Below are 22,190 nucleotides of genomic sequence, written 5' to 3' on the forward strand. Positions count from 1 at the left end.
GGAATGAATGAGAATTCTTGTTGCTCCACATCCCTGCCAGCATTTGGTGTTTTCATCGTTCCAGATTTTGGTAATTTTAACAGGTGCGTAATGGTATCTCGTTGTTTTAATTTGCATTTCCTTGATGACATATGACTCGGAACATCTTTTCATATGCTAAGTTGTCACCTTTGGTGAGGTGTCTGTTAGGTCTTTGGCTCCCTTTTTAATTGGGTTCTTTGTTTTCTTACTGTTGAGTTTTAAGAGTTTTTTGGATACTTTGGGTAATAGTCCTTTATTAGATGTGTCTTTTGCATATATATTCTCTCTTTTTGGCTGATTTTCTCATTCTCTTAACATTGTCTTCTGTAGAGAAGATTTCTTTTTTTAATTTTAATGAGGTCCAGCTTATCAATTGTCTCTTTCATGAATCATGCCTTCAGTATTGTACCTTAAAAAGACATCACCATACCCAAGGTCATCTAGCTTTTCTCCTATGTTATCTTCTAGGAGTTTTATAATTTTCCATTTTCCATTTAGATCTATGATTCATTGTGAGTTAATTTTTATGAAAGTTGCAAGGTTTGTGTCTAGATTCATTTTTTAGCATGAGAATGTCCGGTTGTTCCAGTGCCATTTGTTGAAAGACTATCTTTACTCCATTCTATTGCCCCTTCTCCTTTGTGAACAATCAATTGAGTATATTTGTGAGGATCTATTTCTGGGCTATCTATTCTGTTCCCCTGTCTACTTGTCTATCCTTTTGCCAGCACCACACTGTCTTGGGTGCTGCAGTTTTATAATAGGTCTTGAAGTTTCTTATAGTTAGTCCTCCAACTTTGTTCTTCTCCTTCAATATTGTGTTGACTACTCTGGGTCTTTCACGTCTTCATACACACTTTAGAATCAGTTTGCCAATATTCATAAAATAACTCAGTGGGATTTTGATTGAGGTTGAAATGAATCTATAGGTCCAATCAGGGAGCATTGTCATCTTGACAACATTGAGTCTTCCTATCCATGAAGATGAAATATCTAACCATTTATGTAGTTCTTCTTTGATTTCATTTATCAGAATTTTGTAGTTTTCCTTGTATAGATCTTGTATATATTTTGTTACATTTTATATCTAGGTATTTCATTTGCAGGGGGTACTAACTTAATTGGTATTGTGCTGTTAATTTCAAATTCTACCTATTCATTGATGGACTATAGGAAAGTAATTGACTTCTGTATCTTAACCTTGTATCCTGCCACCTTGTTATTATCACTTATTAATTCCAGGAGGTTTTTGTCTGTCACTTTGTTTTTGGATTATCTACATGCATGATCATGTCATCTGCAAACAAAGACAATTTTATTTCTTCCCTCCCAATCTGTATACCTTTTATTTGCTTTTGTCTTATTGCATTAGTTAGAACTTCCAGTATGATGTTGAAAAGGAGTGATAAGAGGGGGCATCTTTGCTTAGTACCCTGACCTTTGTAGGAAAGCTTTGAGTTTCTCACTATTATCATGTTAACTGTAGGTTTTTTGTAGATATTCTTTACCAAATTGAGGAAGTCCTCCCTCTGCTCCTAGTTTACTGAGAGTTTTTACCATGAATGGACACTAGATTTTGCCAAATGCTTTTTCTGCATCTATTGATATGGTCATGTAAATTTTTTTTATCCTATTGACGTGATGGTTTACAATAATTGATTTTTTAAATTTGAACCAGCCTTAAATACCTGGGATAAATTCCACTTGGTTGTGGTTTATAATTCTTTTTATACATTGTTAGATTCGATTGGCTAATATTTTATTGCTAATGTTTTATTGATTTGCTATGTTCATGAGAGATATTGGTCTGTAGCTTTCTTTTCTTGCCTTGTCTTTGTCTGGTTTTAGTGTTAGCATAATGCCAGCCTTATCAAGTGAGTTAGGAAGTTCTCCCTGTTTCTGTCCTCTGAAAGAGATTGTAGAGAATTGTTATACTCTCTTCCTTAAATGTTTGGTATTGATATGCACTTTTATTATTTGGAATCTGACAAAACATATAAATAAATCACAAGGTAGGAAATAGCATTTTTGTCTTAACATGAGCCTACCTGTAAAAATGATAATGTCAAGAAATGTTACATATGTCAAGAAAAACATTAATCACATTCATTTTTTGGTTTAACTTTTTAAATTCAACTTTCTAGTTGGTAATTGTTTTTATGTGATGTTAACTGACTTTAATTAACATCTGAATTACACAGTATATACCCAACAATGAGATGTGAATTGGCTATCTTTTTGAGGTGAAATGTTCTGTATAAAGTTCACAAGACTAAAATCAGCAGAAAGATTAAATTAAGATGTTGCTTTTAAGAGTTTAAGCTTTTGGGGTTTTTTTGTTTGTCTTTACTTATTAGAGAATTATTTGGAAGGTAATGAAAGCTTTTCAATTATTTCCTAAAGGGAAGATTTTGCTTTGGAGTTGATAAAAATATTTGGATTTAGAAGACTGACTCACAGGCAATTACGAAAATTTTTATTTTAATAATATGTGATTTCTAATTATGAGGAAATTGCCTTAAATTACCACATTATATTATACAATTTTATTATGTATAGTATATAAAAAGTGACTACAATGACCACTTTCAATATAATAAGTACTCTGTTTCTGACCTTATTTCTCATCAGAGACTGAGGATTCTCTATGGGAAACTCAGCAGATCAATTAGTTGCGTGTGTGTTCTGCATATTAATGAGGATTTAAGGGCTGTAAAGGTGAAACCGATATTGTAGAAATAAGTAGGGGAAAGGCGCAGCATTTTTCTGCATTATAAAAGTAAGTTAACATCGTTTATTCCTCTTTTTCTCACTTCTAGAACACACGCAGCATTTCAAGTTCACTACTGGTGTTTTTCAGTTAAAAACAGAAATCCAGACACATCATCGTCATCGTTATTATTATTATTGTAGTTATCAATTTGTATATATCGTATTTTTCCTCCCAGGAAATTAAGTTTTTCTTAAAAGTTCCACTCTTGCTTAAAAACCAAAACAATAACTTTAAAAAAGAGATTTAAAATTTCTACACACAACATCTCTGTGTGAAGCGAGGACACATTTTTAAGCACATTAACAAAGTGATCGGTGTGTGTCCCCATCTCCCTGCGCCGCCACCACTACTGCTAGACCCCAACAGTTCTGACTCTGTTAGTGATTTCAGGCCCCATCTGTATTTATCCATTAACAAATTTTAATTTTAATTATTTTTCTTGCCAAAACAATAATTTTTTTCTTCAAACTACTAAATTGAAATATAAACAAACTACTGTTTAATAAAAAGCGAGGGATAAGGACAAAATTTTGCTCTCCCCCTGAAGCCTGGCAGGCTTCTTACTTCGTAGGGAGTAAACAGACATATCTGTCGGACATAATTCACTAACTGTCAGGAAAAATATAAACTGTTATTTCTAGCCTGCATATGGTGAATAGATGTTATTTAAACGGCATTTTTCATGAAATGATAGTTGAATTGTCAGAAGGGAAATATGTGGCTGAAGACATCATAGCTAGAGTTTGGGAGATTGAGAAAATACAGAGGTTTTTTTAATCTATCTCTGAATAATAAGAAAATATGAGTGCTAATTCTGAAAGACAAATGATGTCTCATTAACTATGTGAATGTAATATAAGGAAAACAGCTCTTTTAAAAATTCACAATCCAATAGTGAATACGAATCTTTCATTTGAACAGATTTCCAACAGTAAACAAACGCATGGGTGTCTCTTCAGTGTACGCATCTGTGACAAGCAGCTACTATGGCCCCTTCCCAAATGCGTGATTGCCTAAGTTTTGTCATGCTGTCCAGGACATCTCTGAGGGGTGCTGAGCAGGCACACCTTCTGACTTTGGGTCATGGTCCTTTCCTAAACTTCCAGGATGGGGAAGACTCACCCCTACTCACCATCCAGCTCATCGGGGTCCGTGATCATGGTCCAGGCTGGGTCAGCTCTGTCGCTCTATGAACACCCGTCTAGTCGCCCTGGCAAGTGAAGAGTGGGAGTTGAAGAAATTCAGAACAGCCATGAAATGTTCATCATTGCTTTTACTGTGAAACATAACAGTTATATCTGCCTAAAATTATCAAGGGGAAACATTAACCACTTTTCATGGATTGAAGCTCCCTCCAGGCAGTCAATAGGCGGGTCATTAACCAGGTTTAAAAGAGAAATATTAATAACAACCTATAGCTGTTGTGATCACAGATATTTGGGAAGTCTAGGATAGCAAAACATCATTTACATGGACAATGAACCAGCAATAAGAAAAAAATGTTGTCTTTTAGAGTGCAGGGAATGAACTGTATCAACACCATTTTTAAGGCTCTTCTGATTTTTAGCAAATGACTGAAACTTATCAAATATTTGAATTGCTAAACCCAGTTGGATAATATAAAATTACATGCAGAAAGAAAAAGAAACAAATGTTGGAAATCTGTTACTTAACTTATAGGTTAAAATAGGAGAAGTAAAAAAATGTAAGCAGAACAATTTAAATAATTTCATTCAAAATGGAAGTGTGATAGAAAGTAGTATACATCCCTTGAGGGCTAAATAAAAATGTAGAATCAACCCGAGAGGAAAACAAATGGAATACAGCCTTCAGTCAAAATAAAGAATTGTGTTTCTTTTTTCCCTTTGACCATTTCCTTGTAAATACTGTATGCTGTGCTTTTTAAGGAAATGACACAATGTCAGATTATATTTTCTACATGTAATGCAGACTAAATTCCATTGTGATGGACTTCAAAATAATGCCCACACAATTTAATGGTACTGAGATTGTTTTCCTTCCTTCCTCTCTCCTTCTTTTTGTCCTTCCTTCCATCATTTACCTAATATTTAATGCCAGCTAACTCAAATATTGTGTTAAGAGCTGAAAAATATAAATGGTCACCATGCCCATTCTTCTTGATTAATTCTAAGCCTGAACTTTCACCTACTTTCAAATCCACGAGTCAATTTCCTCTGCTGTATTTTGGAAATGAGGAGTTTTACTACGTGTTTTCTTGAGTTATCGACATCACAATTTCTTTTTACCTTGGCTCCTCATTTTTCCAGAGGAAGAGTACGCCACCTTCCTTGCCCAGCTGTCACTCTTTGGGAAAGCAGACCTTCTTATGTGACAGGTTTTCCCCTGTGTTGTTCAGTCTAAAACAACAATAATAACACAACATAAGCTAAGGTGTCTTTTGTTACTCCAAGTCCTGTCTCCTTCCATTGTTCCTGACAGGTTGAGCAGATAAATCTATTAATTATTGTTGGTTGTCTAAGAAGCAACACTTGCATCAAACACAAGAGCGACAACAACTATACACATTCTCGTACGCACACGCACCCGTACAAGCGTACCCACACATGGACATAAAAAGCCCCTGATGATAATGACGAATTAGACAACCAAATTTAAAAGTACACTGTGGAAGAGAAATTGTGATCTAACTGCATCAAAATCAGCACCGTTGTGCTGGTCAGGAAGAGCGTTACCTCATCAAGCACCGCAGCAGCTGTACTTGGGTTACCTTTACGCTTTCACGTTCTCTTCTTGGTCCTACTGTGGACCCATAAAAAACCACCCACCCCTGGATGGTTGCTTCGTAACTTAGAGCCAAGAGGAGACTTAAAATTGAAGCTTATCTTTATTCTTCAGGCCAGATATTTCATATATGCTAATAATATAATGCAGTGCTATAAAGCAAGAAACAATGCCTTTTCCACCACAGAGGAAAGAATGATGAATTCTGCCCAGAAGAAACTGTGCAGAGATTACATGTAGGCCTTGAAAGGAGGGGAGAAATTTAACTGCCTATAAAATGGGAGAGAAGAACACATCACGGGGAAGAGAATGAATCAAGACACAGAGATATGAGAAAGGCGGCATTTTTGGGGATAAGCAGGGCGTTGGAGCCGCTGGAATGTAAGTTTAGAGGCAAGAGCAGTAATGGGAGGAAGTTGTAAGGACAGAGTGTGACCTCGTCCAAATGATGAGTTTTCTCTTTTAATCATCAGAATTCATATTGCTCAAAATAAATACATCATCAGCTATAACTTTCAAATATTTAGTCAGGAAGAGTTTGATATTTTTGCAAATGATGATGTAAACGTATAACTACGTCTTTCTTACACTTTAAAAATGACTCATCATTAGCAACAGGTTCACATTTTTTTACTTGTTATGCCTTCATTTGCAGTCACCTTCTTTAAATTCTCATTTCAAAAGAACTAAAGAAACAATTTGCTGAGCTGAAGTTAAATTCCATAACAGAATACCTCAAAGGAATTTCTCTTATTACACAAAATTGCTTTGGGTAGAATGGTGCAAAGGTCTCATTCATTTCAATGAGTTTTTGCTTATTAAAAATAATATGCATGTATAATATGAACTTTTGCTTTTTAACATGGGGATGCTTTTTAACTTTAAAATTTCCAGAAGTCATAACACTTCTTTGCAAATTACATTCGCTATTCTTAAACAATCTTAGTTTCTCTTTTACTTTAAATTCAAACATTACTTTGAATCTTATTTGTTAAAGTTGCTCCTGCAATAAGGTGTAATGAAGAGGATTGATAAATTACCTGTACGTTATGCCATAGATTTTCCAGAAACAAATTGTCCTGATCAGTGTCAAACCAAGAGTGCAGGAGCAGGACCAAGGGAGTTCTGCCTTGTCTGCTGGAAAGAAGTGGGTGCATTTTACGGAGAATATTTAAAAACAGTAATAGAACTGGCTAAAAGTCGGTCTGCTTTATATTAACACAGTGAGCTGCCAATTCTAAATATTGTCAGTGATAAAAATACTGCTCCTTAAAAAAATCTCTTGTTGCTCTAAAAATACTTGCTCTGATTACGGTGAGTTTTACCTTTAAATATATATGTATATGTATATATGTAAATTTCAAGAAGAAATGAAAGGTAGGAAATATTTAAGAAGCAATGACTGAGAATTTCTAAGAATTGAATATATTCATCCTCAGATGGTAAAGATCCATACAAAGCTAAATAGAAAAGGTTGGGCAGAAGTTAACAGATTTGGACAGCACAGTGAAATTTCAAAACATCAAAGGCAAAGAAAAGTTCCTAAGTGTCTAGAGAGGGAAAAGCAAAACGTCTTCAAAGAGAAATACCTGATAGTATAGAATTAGAATTTCAAATTGCAACAGTAGTGCAAGGAGGCATCGATGGATTTGTCTATTTCGTATTGTGTGGAGTAAATTATAAATTTTATATCCAGAAAGAATAGCATTTAAATGGGAAATGAAAACATTCTTGTCTGTATTATCACACATTGACCTTTCTCTGAAAGAGCATCTGAATGATTGATTACAGCAAAAAAAGCATTAAAGCAATGAGATTTATCATAAAATTAAACAGCAAATAAGACATAAAAATGTTTACCCATAATAGTGATATTTATTGCTAAGATTATTCAGTGTTTATTATCTACAAGGCACAGGTGGAAATAATACAACACATATGAAAGTAATTGTTTATTTATTATTTAAACTTCACAATACCCCTATGAGGAGAGTACTGTTATCATTCCCAATTCACAGTCACTCAGTTTGAAACTGAAATTCCACATTACATCAATATAGATTGGCATGGAAGGGGATAAAGAGTAATGAACTGACACTTGGCCTTTTACAAAGGTACAGGCTTGAGAATAAAATATAGATATTGTTCAGTTTTAGATATCAATGAGAAAATTAAGTGTAAAGATAGATCAAAATATTAAAGAAAGAAGTATAGAATTATAACTTTTAAAACAATAGGAAAAAAATTTGATCTCCCACTGGAAGTTAGAAGAGGAGAAATTCAAGAAAAAAGGAAATCTTAAAAATAGTTGTAAGTTCGAGAGATGTGTCTTGATACAAAAATTATTGTGATCATTTTAAATGGGCTAAACTCACTAACCAAGAGACAAATGTGTGCAGATCAGTGATTCCTCCCTAAAAAAATTCAGTAATATATTTCTACAAGGCGTACTTAAAAAATAATGAAGCAGAAATATTGGAAATAAAAGGTTCTATCATGCATGTATGAACTAATAAGTGCTAGGCCAGCAAATATAACATCAGATAAAATTGATTTTAAAGCAAAAAAAAATCAATAAAAATTGAAGTTGCATTCTCCCAATGGAACAATAGATCAATTCTTATTATAATAGTGACATTATATAGCTTTAATATGGCCTTGAAATAGGCAAAGAAACAAGAAGTGATGAAAGAAAGAAATAGATAAATCAACAACTGACGTCATAAATTATACCATTCTTTAAAACCAATAGAGCAAATTTAGAGAAAATAAATAAAAGTCTAAGAGGTGTGAATAATGTGATTAATAAATTTGATGTGATATATGAAACTTTATACTCACCGAAGACACTTTCTTTTTATGCATATATGTAATATTTTCAAAAATCATATCATATTCTAGCTCCCAAGGGAATCATCAATAAGTTTCAAAGAATCAATTGTGTAAAGACTATGTTCTCTGACCATGTATTTGAACTCAGACATTAATAACCAAAATACTGCTAAAATTCCCTATGTCCCCAAACTACAAAACATACCAGTGAATACATGAGAACTAGGTAGATGGATGAGCTTTACCCCATAAGTGAAAGCTTTGAGTCAGAATCCATCTTTGGAGAATGGGACTGGCAAAATATAAGCAGAATATCAGTCTCAGTTGAATGAGCTGGTGTGTAGGGTGAAATCGCTGTCCTGGGTGAAGGAGAGTAAGGGAACTGATCTGGTCAGGGATCGGACCAATTCTGCACACTGGGTGGGCACATGAGGAGATGGGGTCCACAGCCACATGGTAATCTCAGTAGTCTAGAGCCTTCTCAAGAGGCTCTCAAGAGATCCTGGGTCTCATTAGCCTCACAATCACTTGTGGAGACATGCTAGGGAACAAGAGTCAGTCAACAGGTCTTGGATTTTGAAGAGTAAAAGTCTGTCCCTCTGAATTAACTGGGAATCAGAATATCCCTCAGTGTGAAAATCCCTCAGTGGGTTTGCTTGTGATGAGTTGGAAATTGCAAAGGCCTGTGATGCAGCCTTGATGCAGTATTTTCCCAATAGTCATGAAAAGCTAGATTTATACAAATAAAAAGCAAGAATCAGTGATTACTGAGGCATATCCATGTTTCATTCTAAGCATTAGCAAAGAAAATTTTTTTAAAAATCAACTACAACAGAAGTTTTTATCAATTACTAATTCATCCTTTGATATTGGTGTGCTTTCAAGCTTCATGGTGATCAATGAAATAACTCTTTTATTTAGTACTGATTATTAGCATTGAAAATTGATTTTTTACTTTTCAACCAGTGGTTCAAGCATCTAAGAATAAAAGGAACTAGGAGAGTCTTAGTAGGGGTACCTACATGGTACAGCAGCATGCAAGATAGAGAGGAACTTTCACTGAGTATTTGTCAACTAAATAAGACCTTTCATCCTAGAGAGATAATAAAGACCTAATGACTGTCCCAATTACTATGGCTGAACAACAGCATAACCCAAAAGTAAGCAGTTTAAAAAAACAATTTTATTTTGCTCAAAATTTTCTGGGTCAGAAACTTCCAAACAGTTTGGCTAGACAGTTCTCATTTGGGTTCTCTCATGGAGTTTCAGTCTGATGTTAGATGCGGTCAAGTTATCTGAAGGTCTGTTTGGGTTGGGCATTTAACATGGTTCACTCACACTGCTGCCATTTGAATGTGATTATTTGTTGGTGTTGTTGACTGGCGTTTCTACACGTGGCCTCTCCAGCATGTAGATATCAGGATAGTGACACTTCTTACATGGTGGTAACTTCACTGAGAGTAAGCGTTCCAGAGAGCCACGGAGGTGCTGCATCCCTTTTTATAACCTACTCTCAGAAGTCAGTGTCGCTTCCAGCATAGCTGTGCTTCCAAGCAGCCACAAGTCCACTTCGATTCAAGAGGAGGAGAAGGAGATCACCTCTTGTTGGTAGGAGATTTGTGGAGATTTGATTTGTGGACGTGTTTCAAAACTTACAAACGACCGATAGATCGTTAAGCAATAAAGATTTATTCTAAATTAAATTTGAGTGTTCATAAGCTTCATTCTAGAGATTTCAAACAAATGAATTATCCACTGAACGTTTGCAATAGCCAAAGATTGCATTTGCTTTCAATGCATATTTTTTGTCACACTATAAAACAGGCATAAAGCCAAGAGAAATATTTCATGAAAACATCTGATTCAAAGAACACCAGAAAAAATTTCATATACTAGAGTTTGATGTTTCCCTACCTGAAATATCAAGTTTAAACATCGATAGAGAATTAATCATGTAATTGCCACTATGTGGACCCAGCTTTAAAAAAACTTTAACTTTTGCTTGAAAGGTCAACATATCACCAGTAGGGAAAATAATTAATTGGCTAAACATCATAATTTTAAATTAAAATTTTATATGTGTTACTTTTTAAATGTGACAGTTAGAATGTCATTGCTCAAATAATTGAGAGTGAATGTAAAAAGCCTGCTGCCACTGTAGAGATGGCTAGGGCATCTGCTTCCCCACGTGCTGCAGACAAAAGTAGCATGCCCTTAGATGCTGTGCCCTCCTCCATCCTTAAAATACAATAAGAAAAACACCTTGTCATTGTTTCTAGGTGAAAATTTCTACACTAGCCATTGCTTACCAACTGCATAAGAGAAAAAATATTTATAGATTTATATAATTAGATTGTATTTGCTGCACAAACTCATCCATTTACTAAATGGTTTACGAACACACAGAGCTTTCCTTTCATTCATAATTGATTAAATTTGTTATTTAGATACAGATTATTTCTGAAGTTATTAGTGGCACTTTACAAAGCTCCAAAGGATATTCACATTTCTTTAAAAAAATCTATAGTTTATGCAAGGTCAGTCTTTAAAGGGAAACAGCAAGGATTCAAGGGTTATTATTTCATGCTTATTTGTTTGAAGACTCCAAGACCTATATGAAAATGACAAGGGTCATAAAGAGTATCTTTTCCTTACTTCTCAGCCCCCTCCAATACCTAACACGTTTTGCAGGGAAAATGCTGCTTCTGTAAACAGAATATGGAATTCATTTGTGAGTAGTGTTTTTGCTCTGTGTAGTACTAGTGATAGAAACATTTGGTTTGAAGCCAAAAGATACTATTTTAAGCTTAGTATAATTTTCCAGCTGTTCTTGGGTAAAGCATGTTACCCTTCCCCACCCATGACGCTGACATACTCATCTATACATTTATATTTTGCTGCTTGTTTTCAAATCAGTGATGCAGCTGCTAGAATATGCCTCCTCCTTCCAGCAGGTGGTAAATTGTGCTCTGCCTAAAATGACATCATTCCCCATCTTGCAGAAGACATGCCCTCTGAGCCAAGGAAAGGGCAGAACCATCATGGAAAACAAAATTTAGATGAATTTACCACATTGCATTTCATGAAACTATATCATATATTTTAGAGAATTAACAACTAAAGACAATAAAATAAAGTTATTAATAACATTTTAAAAAGAATCAGTAAAATATAAATACTTAAAGATTTTAATAATTACAACAGTAGTAATATTTTGCCTTCTTTGGAATCAACATCTGGGTAAACATAACTTATTGTGTAGTCCTACTCCCATCCCATTTCTTCTGCAACAAAAAGGAAAACATTTTCTTTTTTATTATACTTAAGATAATTGGTCAGATTATGAGGTTATATTTAATTGATGATTTGGTGATATGTTTTACTAAGTAAAACTATATAAAAATTTCCATTGGAGTTCCACTGGATTAAAACTTTCTTCTTCTCAAACAGACACCTTTTCAATAGTCAGTAAAATGGCCTTTGGCTGAGATTCAATTTTGAAATTAATAAGAACTATTTCATTTTTTTGAAACCAAGATAGAGTAGGAAATGATGTCAAAAACCCCAGAACCAATGGGACTATCCAGTAACCTACTGTAGAGGTGTGAGTCTAAAACCTGGCATGCAACATCATAATATTTACCATGATTAACAATTGCTTTAATAGATATCATAAACCACCTGACATAGATGAATCAGCATGTTTATACAGTATGTTGTAAACATTTTATACACACATATCCACAAATAAAATCACGTTGTTGTATACTTATGAGCATTTTCTTTTGTAAATATGTTCATCTCTTAGTTATCTTTAAATGACACAGAAAGTATAGAGTAAGAGACCAATAATTTAACCTCTACTTTGTTATTGAGACAAAATATCTCATTATACTTATGTGGGGTTTAGAGGGAGTTGGATTTTCAACACATAGAGTAATGGCTGCCTATATGCATTACTTCATGTATAATAAAAGCATATCTGTGTTAGGAAAATACTTAAAGTTTTCAGAGATGAGAGAGATCAGGTTCAAATTTACACTAGTGTTAGAGAAACCAAACGTCCTGGTGATAAACAGCATTAGAATTGATTGGCAAGTTCACTAAAGCCAAGAAACATACTCTATTCTATGTTTAAGATCTACTGATTACAGGAGAAGAAGAATGGTTGATAGTTTGGTTTTGCTGGAAGGCCGTTGACTAATTTATCATATGCTTTCTAGAAGATAATAAAAGATGTCGTGAGGAAAAGGTCTCCAATATCTAAGTTTTCTCTTCTAACAAGACAGACCAGGAAGATGAGAGACAGATGGCTGTTACCCAGTGTGGGGGAAATTTGTCTCTAATTAGTTTTAGTGCAAAATAGTCCCAGTGAATCTTTATTGAATGGATGCAAGAATGAAGAAGCTATGAGCAACACTTTTAGAAAGAGTTAAAAGTAACATAAGCCAATAATTAGAATGTGCAGCCAGTGTTAGCAATGCTTTAAAATTTCCAGAAATTCTGTATAAAGATTAAAATCAGAGTTAGATTATGTGCAATAAATATATCATTTAAACCATCCCTCACACTCACCTCTACTTACACAAAACTCACATGTTCCTTTCTTACTGGGTAGTACCTTGGTCTCTGTCTTTCAACATGGGCAGGTCAATGGCCCTCGTTTTTGTGGAGTGGAAGAGAAAGGTCGCAGTCTTGCACTGAAATGCAGCTTCATTTTCCCTCTTCTGTTTGCTCCTCAGGCTTTGTCACCTCTGAGTGACAAAGGTGTCAGGTCTCAAATGATGTCAGTTCATTGTTGGTTATGTGAGTTCAGAATATGTGGTACTTAGCAACTTTGGAACTCAGCTTTATGCCTTAGGCACAATTCTGGGACACTTGGAAAAGTTTTCCTTAGCTATACACACACACACACACGCACACACACTCTCACGGAATTTTTCTTAAATGGGAATTATTATACAAATTTCTTTGTGACTTGTTTTTAACATACATTGTATCATAAACTTTGTTCCATATTAATCATCAATAAAAACTTTTATTTATCTTTTTCCACATTACAACATGTGTTTCTTTCAACAAGTGAAGCAATATATTACAAAACGTATAGAGGCTAAGCTAATTATCTTTCTCCACTGCCCTTCATCATTTCATTGAGATAACCAGTGTTAATACCTGATATACATACTCTCACTCCTTTTTTTTTCTTGCTCATAAATATCTACAAAAGCACAAATATTCGTATATAGGATATCAGTATTTTCCTTTTTATTAAAATGGAATAGTATTACATACCTCAGACCCAGCAATTTTCTTTTTTCACTGAAGAATAGACTCCCTATAAGCTGGAAGAGAAAGATTTAACAGCTTTTCAAAACAAGCTACGATAAAAACATATACATAGGCAAAGATAATTTTACGTAAATTGATTTTATTCATGGGTATACCATGTTCTTTCCCTTTCTTCCCCGAGGCAGTCTGTGCTAAAAATCTAGGGTATATACTTCTATTCTTTTTTCATAATCTCCTGTACATTTCTTCATACACACACCTGCATATGAGTATAAAATAGAGCAATCGATAACTTCAAACTCCCTTTCTGCAAACTACCTTTTAAAATACTCAACAGTAAGGCATGAAACAATGATTGAAAAGGCTCAGTTCAGACATACAGCTCCTCCTCAGAGTCTTGGGTGCACACCAAGACTCGGGAAACTCCTGGGGCCAGTGTAAATCTTTCTCCATCATGTCCAGCAGCCCACAGATCTCTGAAGTAAACAGAGTCCAAGATTTCAGACTCTTACTCCTGAACTCGCCGGGTTGTCCCTCAAGCTTCCAGCTTGCCTGGTTTCTTATTTCTGAAGCAAGGATTCTCAAACATTTCATTTGTTCAGAACCCCTTTATATTCTTACATTATTCAGGATACAAATAACTTTGTTTCTGTGGGTTATAGTATCGCTGAATTTTTATATTAGATTAAAACTGAAAAATCCAAGAAATATTTATTTACATTTAAAACAATATTAAATGCATTGCATGTAAACATAATACATTTTTGGAAAAGTTACTGTAATTTTGAAAATAATATTAAGGTATTAATGCATAATTAGACTAAATGTAACATACAGGTGTTGAAAGTATTGTGGAAAGCTTCATAAAAATCACATTTATGAATAAAATTGCCTTCTTTTCTGTTCATAAGTCTATATTAATTTTTTGAATTTGATAATTTAAGGATATATTATGCATTGCAAGTGTTCCTGGATAGAAAATGCTAGTCTTGGCTGTTATGGAAAAAAAATAGAGATGACTAAGACCCCAAATATTTGACAAGCTACCTACTGTAATCGAAACCTCCTGCGAGGGATATACGGTTGGCCCATCACCAGTAAATCCACACTATGCGTGACAGCGGGACCTTAGTCCCAAACCCTTTGCGCAATCTCCTCAGACACAAGATCAGAGTACAAAAGCTAGTTTGGGCTCCTTTACCTCTGTTTTACATACAAAATTTGGCACTCCTCATTAAAAAGAAGAGCGATCTAAAGACTGGAAGAGAGAGCCCCAGCACAGGCTCATCCCCACTCCCTCCCTAGAAGCTTCTGCCCTAGTGAAACAGATGGTTTGTTTGCTCAGCTGTGACTCACATTAGCTCTGTGGCTGTCTACCTGAGTGCAGCCTGGACAGAGTGAGTGAATGCATGACTGAGTGAGTGACTGAGCGAATGAGTGAGTGAGTGAGTGAGTGAATGAGTGTCTGAGTTAGTGAGTGAGTGAGTGACTGAGTGAGTGGGTGTGTGAGTGAGTGAATGAATGAGTGTCTGAGTTAGTGAGTGAATGAGTGACTGAGTGAGTGGGTGTGTGAGTGTCTGAGTTAGTGAGTGAATGAGTGACTAAGTGAGTGGGTGTGTGAGTGAGTGACTGAGTGAGTGGGTGTGTGAGTGAGTGAATGAATGAGTGGGTGAATGAGTGAGTGAGTGACTGAGTTAGTGAGTGAATGAGTGACTGAGTGAATGAGTGACTGAGTGAATGAGTGAGTGAGTGAGTTAATGAGTGGCTGAGTGAGTGAGGGAGTGCCTGAGTGACTGAATGAGTGAGTGCCTGAGTGAGTGAATGAGTGAATGAGTGAGTTAGTGAGTGACTGAGTGAGTGAGTGACTGAGTGAGTGAATGAGTGAGTGACTGAATGAGTGAGTGAGTTAATGAGTGCCTGAGTGAGTGAGTGACTGAATGAGTGAGTGCCTGAGTGAGTGAATGAGTGAGTGAGTGAGTGAGTGAATGAGTGAGTGTGTTTTGTGTGTTTCATAAGGAGATTGCTGGCAATGAGCTCCCCTTAGAGGTAATCTAGTGCATCTCCTAATGAATGAAGCCGAAATTGTTAAGAAACTAAACACAACATCAGGTGTACAAATGCTCTATTACTGTATATACATGTGTATTTAGAAAACCCTCCTATATGTGTAAGACTGTTGTCTTCAAAAGTTGGCTCCTCAAACATTTGGGTCTTCATAAAGGCACAGTAAGTTAGAGCTACAAGGAAAAATAAAAGTCATCTTCATCAATAATATCATCATATAAACAAGAAAAATAATACTGGTTTTAGAGGACATGGATTTGAAATTTACTAGCTGTCTGAATAAAAAAGTCTATGGGCATATATCTCCCAGGCATGATGTTCTATCTTTGCATGTTTAGTGTTCATATATTTTTGAATTAAAGTGCTTTAAATAGAATTTTTTATAGAGTTTTTAAATAAAAGTTTTTAGATTTATAGAATTATTATGAAGATATTACAGAGAGTTCCATTATAGCCCACACCCACTTTCCTCTGCTATTAACAATGTACATTAGTGTGGTACATTTTTACAGTGCATAAATTAATATTTATACATTATTAACTAACGCCCATATTTCATTCAGATTTCCTCAGTTTTCCTGAATGTCCTTTCTCTGTCCCAGAATCCCATCCAGGATGCCGCATTGCACTTAGCTGTCCTGGCTCCTCAGGCTTCTCCTGCTTGTGCCAGTTTCTGGGGCTGCCCTTGCTTTGGGACCGTTCTCAGGATTGCTGCTCAGGTATTTTGTAGAAGGTCTTTCCCAGGGATTTCTCTGAAGGGAGTAAGGTGCTCTAGGAGCAGTACAGTGTTTTGTTTGGCCTCGATGGAGTAATCACGCTAACCTTTCAGCCAAGTTTCCTAGGAGATGGGCTGCAGGGAGGATGACCGCTAGCAAAAGGCGATCGGGAAGTTCAGAGGTTGTAAGTGCTCAATGGTGCTTTTGACCTTTATACTTTCAGGAAGTTTCTATGCTTATGTAAACATTGTATTAGTTCATATCAGCCTATTCAATACTATACACATGGAAGGAAAATTATCAAGAAAGCTAACTCAATTCCTAACAAAGATATAAAGTGGCTTTATACATAGGGCAAGCCTGCATCCCGACGTGACAAGTATGTTCCCAGTTTCGAGCTGTTGTCCCATGGTCCTGTTTACTAGCCTTTCCTCACACTTTTAAAAATGTGGCAGATTGTGTGATAAGTCCTTTGGTCACGGATTTACTTCCTGTTGTTGCTTTAGCAAATTACCACAGGCTTAGTGGCTTAAAACAACACAGATCTATTATTGTATACTTCTGAAGCTTGGAAGTCCAACATCAGGTCCACTGGGCTAAAACTGTGATAGAAGCAGGGCTGGGTTCTTTCTGGAAGATCTAGGGGACAACCCATTTCCATGCCTTTTTCATCTGCTCCTGGCTGGGGGCAGCCTTCCAGCAAGGACATCACCCTGACCTCTAGCATCACATTTCCTTGTCTATAACCCCTCTCGCCTTCTTTTTATAGGGACCTCTGTGAATACAGTGGGCCCACTGGGTAACCCAGGATAATCCCCCAGTTCCAAGACAATTAATCACATCTTCAGAGTCCCTTTTGCGATTTAAGATAATATATTCACGGGTTTCAGGTGGACATCTTTGGGAGGCCAATATTCTGCCTACTATACACCCTAGTAATAAAGAACAATTTAAAAAGCTTAAAAACATTCAGTTTGAACTGTGAAGAGTGAAGGTTGGGTACAAGACTTAATTCCGAGAATGCATTTAAGCATAAACCCTTCACCTCTCCATGCATTTTTACCATTCATCTGCTATTAAGATATAGGAAGAGGTATTATGGAAATTTATACTATTTAGGAGTAATCTGGGATAAGAATAGAAGACAACATAGCATGAATTTATGACATTTCATTTATTAGACTAGATTCTCATCTCCTGTCATTGAAATGTCGACCTATATAGTGTAGAGCAGGTGAGTTGATATGGCGAAATAATAAACTTCTAGAGTTCCAGGGCCTCATATCACTTTATCAGTTTTCTGCCTTACTAATTTTATGACATCCTAATAAAGTGGGCAACATATAGTCCCCAAATTGGAAGACTTTACTGAGTCATTCCTTGGAGATAGCTTGGTGGATTTCCTTGGAATGGCTAAATCACGCAGAGTAAGGGTTGCCCACAGAAGTGGCAGTGTAGACTGGATAGTGACCAAAAAAGGTATTAATGCAAAATGGAATCCTTCTAAATATAGAAGACTTTAAAGCAAGAGTCAATTTTTAGTGGATCCTCAAGGATATTTCCAAAATGTGCAACTCAAAATTTCCATGTTAGATAAAAATAATTCTGAATCCTTCACAGTTTGATCACTCCCCATCTATGGCTGAAGGCTGCTTTAACCTGTGGTAGATTAAACATGGCCACAAATACTCTGGTTCTCTTTCTAATGAGAGGAGAAGTCTGAGTCCTCCCTTGAGCCTGGGCTAGAGTCTGACTGCTTTAACTCATACAGTATGGTGAAAATACCGCTATGCCAGCATTGGCCCTAGATTGTAAGAAAGTGAGTAGCTTCCTGCCACATGGTGTGCCAAGACACCTGTAAAGTTCTGACTGACTTGAGGACTCCATGCTGGGAGAAAGCTCAACTTAGTGTTGAGACCTTGTGAGAAGAGAGAGAGAGACACTGACTAGCCCCTTGCTCTTCCTGTTACCTCCAGCCATGCAAGCCACCTTAGCTGGAGACATGGTTTTTGTGGAGCAGTGAGAAATCATTTTTATTGAGCCCTGCTCAAATTCCTGACCCCCAAAATTGTGAGAATAAGATGCTATATATGTATAAATTGTCATACAAGATGCTAAGTTTTGGTGTGGGAGATTTTACAGCAATAATTAATCAATACACAAAGTGGCTGCCTTTATTCTTAAGCAACTTGGGGGAAATACCCTTATAACCATTTTCTGTCCACCTTTCAAAGATTTTTGTTCAGTTTTGGAATTCCTTCAGTTACCTCATGAGTGGCTCTCACCACTTGGTTAATCTCTTTCAATTGATGCTTTTTTGGAATGTCTACTTAATTCTTGATTCTGGGTTTAACTCAGAATTAAAAGCTGTGTTGTGTTTTACGCTTCCTTCTATATCCCCAAAACTGACATTCCTACATATAAACTGACCCCTGATCCCAGATCTAACTGGGAGCAAAGTATGGACAACCACTGACACATTTGGGATAGAACATTTTAGTTTTATGTTATGGCAACCTGGCCTAAGGAGCCATTTTTTAAAATGCGTGTTTTTAAAAATGTCTTTAACCTTTGCTTTAAAGAGTATACTACATAGTTTATCTAAATTTTGAAAAACACCCTTCAAATTTCTATCATTTTCTGTAATTTTATAATAATTTCTATTATTTTCAAATTAGAGGACACAAAAATAACCACATACCAGCCACTTTTCTAGTCATCAGTTTACAATAGTGAACCAAAAAAGACAGCACCCTGTTCTCATCAAACACAAATTTTAGTGGTGAGAAAGAGAAAATATATGCATAAACAAACAAATCAATAAATACACAATACGTCAGGTTGTGCTGTCTTTTATAGAAGCCTCTAGACACATGTGACTATCTAAATTGAATTGCATTTAATTAAAATTAAATAGAATACCAAATTTGGTTCCCCAGTGCCACTGGCCACACTTCAAGCGCTAAAGAGCCTTAAGTGGCCAGTGTGAACCAGGTCACACAGTGCAGGTTATAGAACATTTCCATCTTTTCAGAAAGTTCTATTGGCTGGCAGAGAACATTAAAGTAAGGTAAGGAGAGATGCTCACAATAAGTTGAAAATTTAGAGAAGCAAAAATATTTCTTGGTGTCTTTTTTAGAGCTTTGTATGGATCTCTTTATTAAGTGCCTCACAAAGACCAGAACACTCAAGGGCTGATTAATTCATCTTAGAGTGAAAAGAAGTAGGTAAATTTGGTTTCCTTCAGCATTCATTAAGGGCACAGTTTAGAATTTGTTAGTTTTCTGTTTAAAATCCCTCTACAATAAAGAAAAGCCAGTATATAAATCATGGTCTTCCCTACTTCTGTGGTATGAATTACATAAGATGTTTAAACATGCTATTTAAGAGCAATCTTTCTTTGCATGTTTATGGCTGATTACTAAAAAAAAAGTGAAAATAATATAGTAATGAGTAATATAATACTGAAGCCCAAACTTTACCCATAATTGGATTCAAATTTGAATTTATAAGGAAAATCATAATTTATAAAGTATTTCAAGAAGCTTGAATTTTAATTTTAGACAAATATTGTTCAACAAGATAAATCAAAGTTATTCCTCTGGCTAATTTCATTTTAATTGCTTTTTAGTTATCATCTTCTGTCTTTGGTTCATCAAAAAGATCTAAACCTGCACCCAATTTTTTGTGAATTATTACTTGACTATAAATATTTGTAAATTGTGATCATGTTTTATTGCCATTTAAATGTATGTTAGGTGAAGTGTTAATGAGGTGAAAAGGCTTACCACTGTGCCACTGAATGAAAAGATTTAAACATAAAATGCTACATTAGAGATGAGAAAAAACAAAAACATATCATTCATAAAATTCAGGAAATATTTAGGATAAAAGCTCACAAAAAACTCAGAGTAAAAAGAAACTTTTTAAACCAGATAAAAGTAGTTACAAGAAACCCTCAGTAAATTATTTATTTGATTTTAAATGAGAAACAATACCGTAATAAATATCAAGTTTCTGACATTATTCTACATATTGTCTTGGTTTTTATATTTATGCAAGAAAAAAGCTCTAACGATTATAGAGAAAGAAAAAGCTATCAGTATTCGCAAATAATATGATTATCTTTACAGAAACCGCACCTAGATTTCTATGCAATGACAAAAACACATATTTTTGAGGATCCCACTTATGATAGAAACAATATTATGAGGTATTTATGAGTAAAGGTAAAAAAAAGATGCGGGCAAGCTTTATGGAAAAAGTATTTAAACATATTGAAAGATTTTAAGAAAGTTCTAAGTATATGAAAGAAAATACTATGCTCACGGACAGAAATTCATTTGATAAAGATATTTATTCTTTTCAAATTAACCTACAGATTCATGAGAATTCCAAACAAAACACCAAAAATACAAATGGACAAGCAGAGCCAAGAACCGTTCAGGCATCCTGAAGGAGAATGACAAGATCGAGGTGGGGGCCATTTTCTATATGGAGACATAATATAAAATCATCATAATTAACAGCCTCTGTTTTGGTTCAAGGATAAATAAATAGAGTAATAGAAAAGAACTGAAAGAGGATAAACAGACCCACCCCTACAGAGATTTGATTGATAACCAATGTGCTATTGTTTATTAGTCAGAAAACTTTGAGCATTTCAACAAAAGGTGCTGTGAATTTTAGTAATCTGCATTTTTTAAAAAGGCAATTGTAGACCCCTAATGCCTAAAATCAAGCCCAGAGGAATTTTAGAATAAAATAAGAAGACTGTTCTTATCCTCTCAGATAGGGATTTCTCAAATGAGACAAAAAAAGTGTGTCTTAAGAAAGTTTACTGAATTTGTTAACTATAATAAAATTAAGCTATATTTATGAAAAGAACTATGGAATAAAACGCAAGCCACACACTAGCAGAAGATATTGGCAACATATAGCATAGGAAAAAGATTATTTTCTAAACTACATAAATAATTATTGTAAACCAATAAGAAAAAGACCCAACCATATAGAAAAAAATGGACAAATATGTAAATAGAGAGAACATGCAGATACATTTCATCTTATTTCTTCACAGTAAAATGCAAATTAAACAAATAATGAGACGTCTTATTAAAGAACTAAATTGGCAAAAATTACAACAGACTGACTACACAAAATGTTGTCATGGATACAAAAGAGCAGGAACTCTAATAAACTGCTGGTGGGTGTGTAAATAACTATACATACTCTGGAAAATCATTTGGCAATATCCAATAAAAGTGAAAGCTTCTATATTTTAAGGCAAAATATTTTATCCTTAGGTAAGTAATATAGATAAAACTTTTTATATGAGTACAGAATATATCAATCTTCTATCTCCATAGAGCACCTTTTTTGTAATATTTAAAAATTGAGAGCAATCTGAATATTTATCAATAATATAATGAGGAATATAAAGAATACATGTTGATATATTCCTTCAATAATATATTTTATATAAAGATAAATGAACTGGGGCTCTCCCGGAGGCGCAGTGGTTAAGTTCGCACATTCCGCCTCTCGGGGTTGACCGGTTCGGATCTCGGGTGCGGACATGGCCCTGCTTGGCACGCCATGCTGTGGTAGGCGTCCCACATATAAAGTAGAGGAAGATGGGCATGGATGTTAGCTCAAGGCCAGGCTTCCTCAGCAAAAAAAAAAAAGGAGGATTGTCAGTAGTTAGCTCAGGGCTAATCTTCCTCAAA

This window comes from Equus asinus, chromosome 1 (genome assembly GCF_041296235.1).
Source record: "Equus asinus isolate D_3611 breed Donkey chromosome 1, EquAss-T2T_v2, whole genome shotgun sequence".
Lineage (NCBI taxonomy): Eukaryota > Metazoa > Chordata > Mammalia > Perissodactyla > Equidae > Equus > Equus asinus.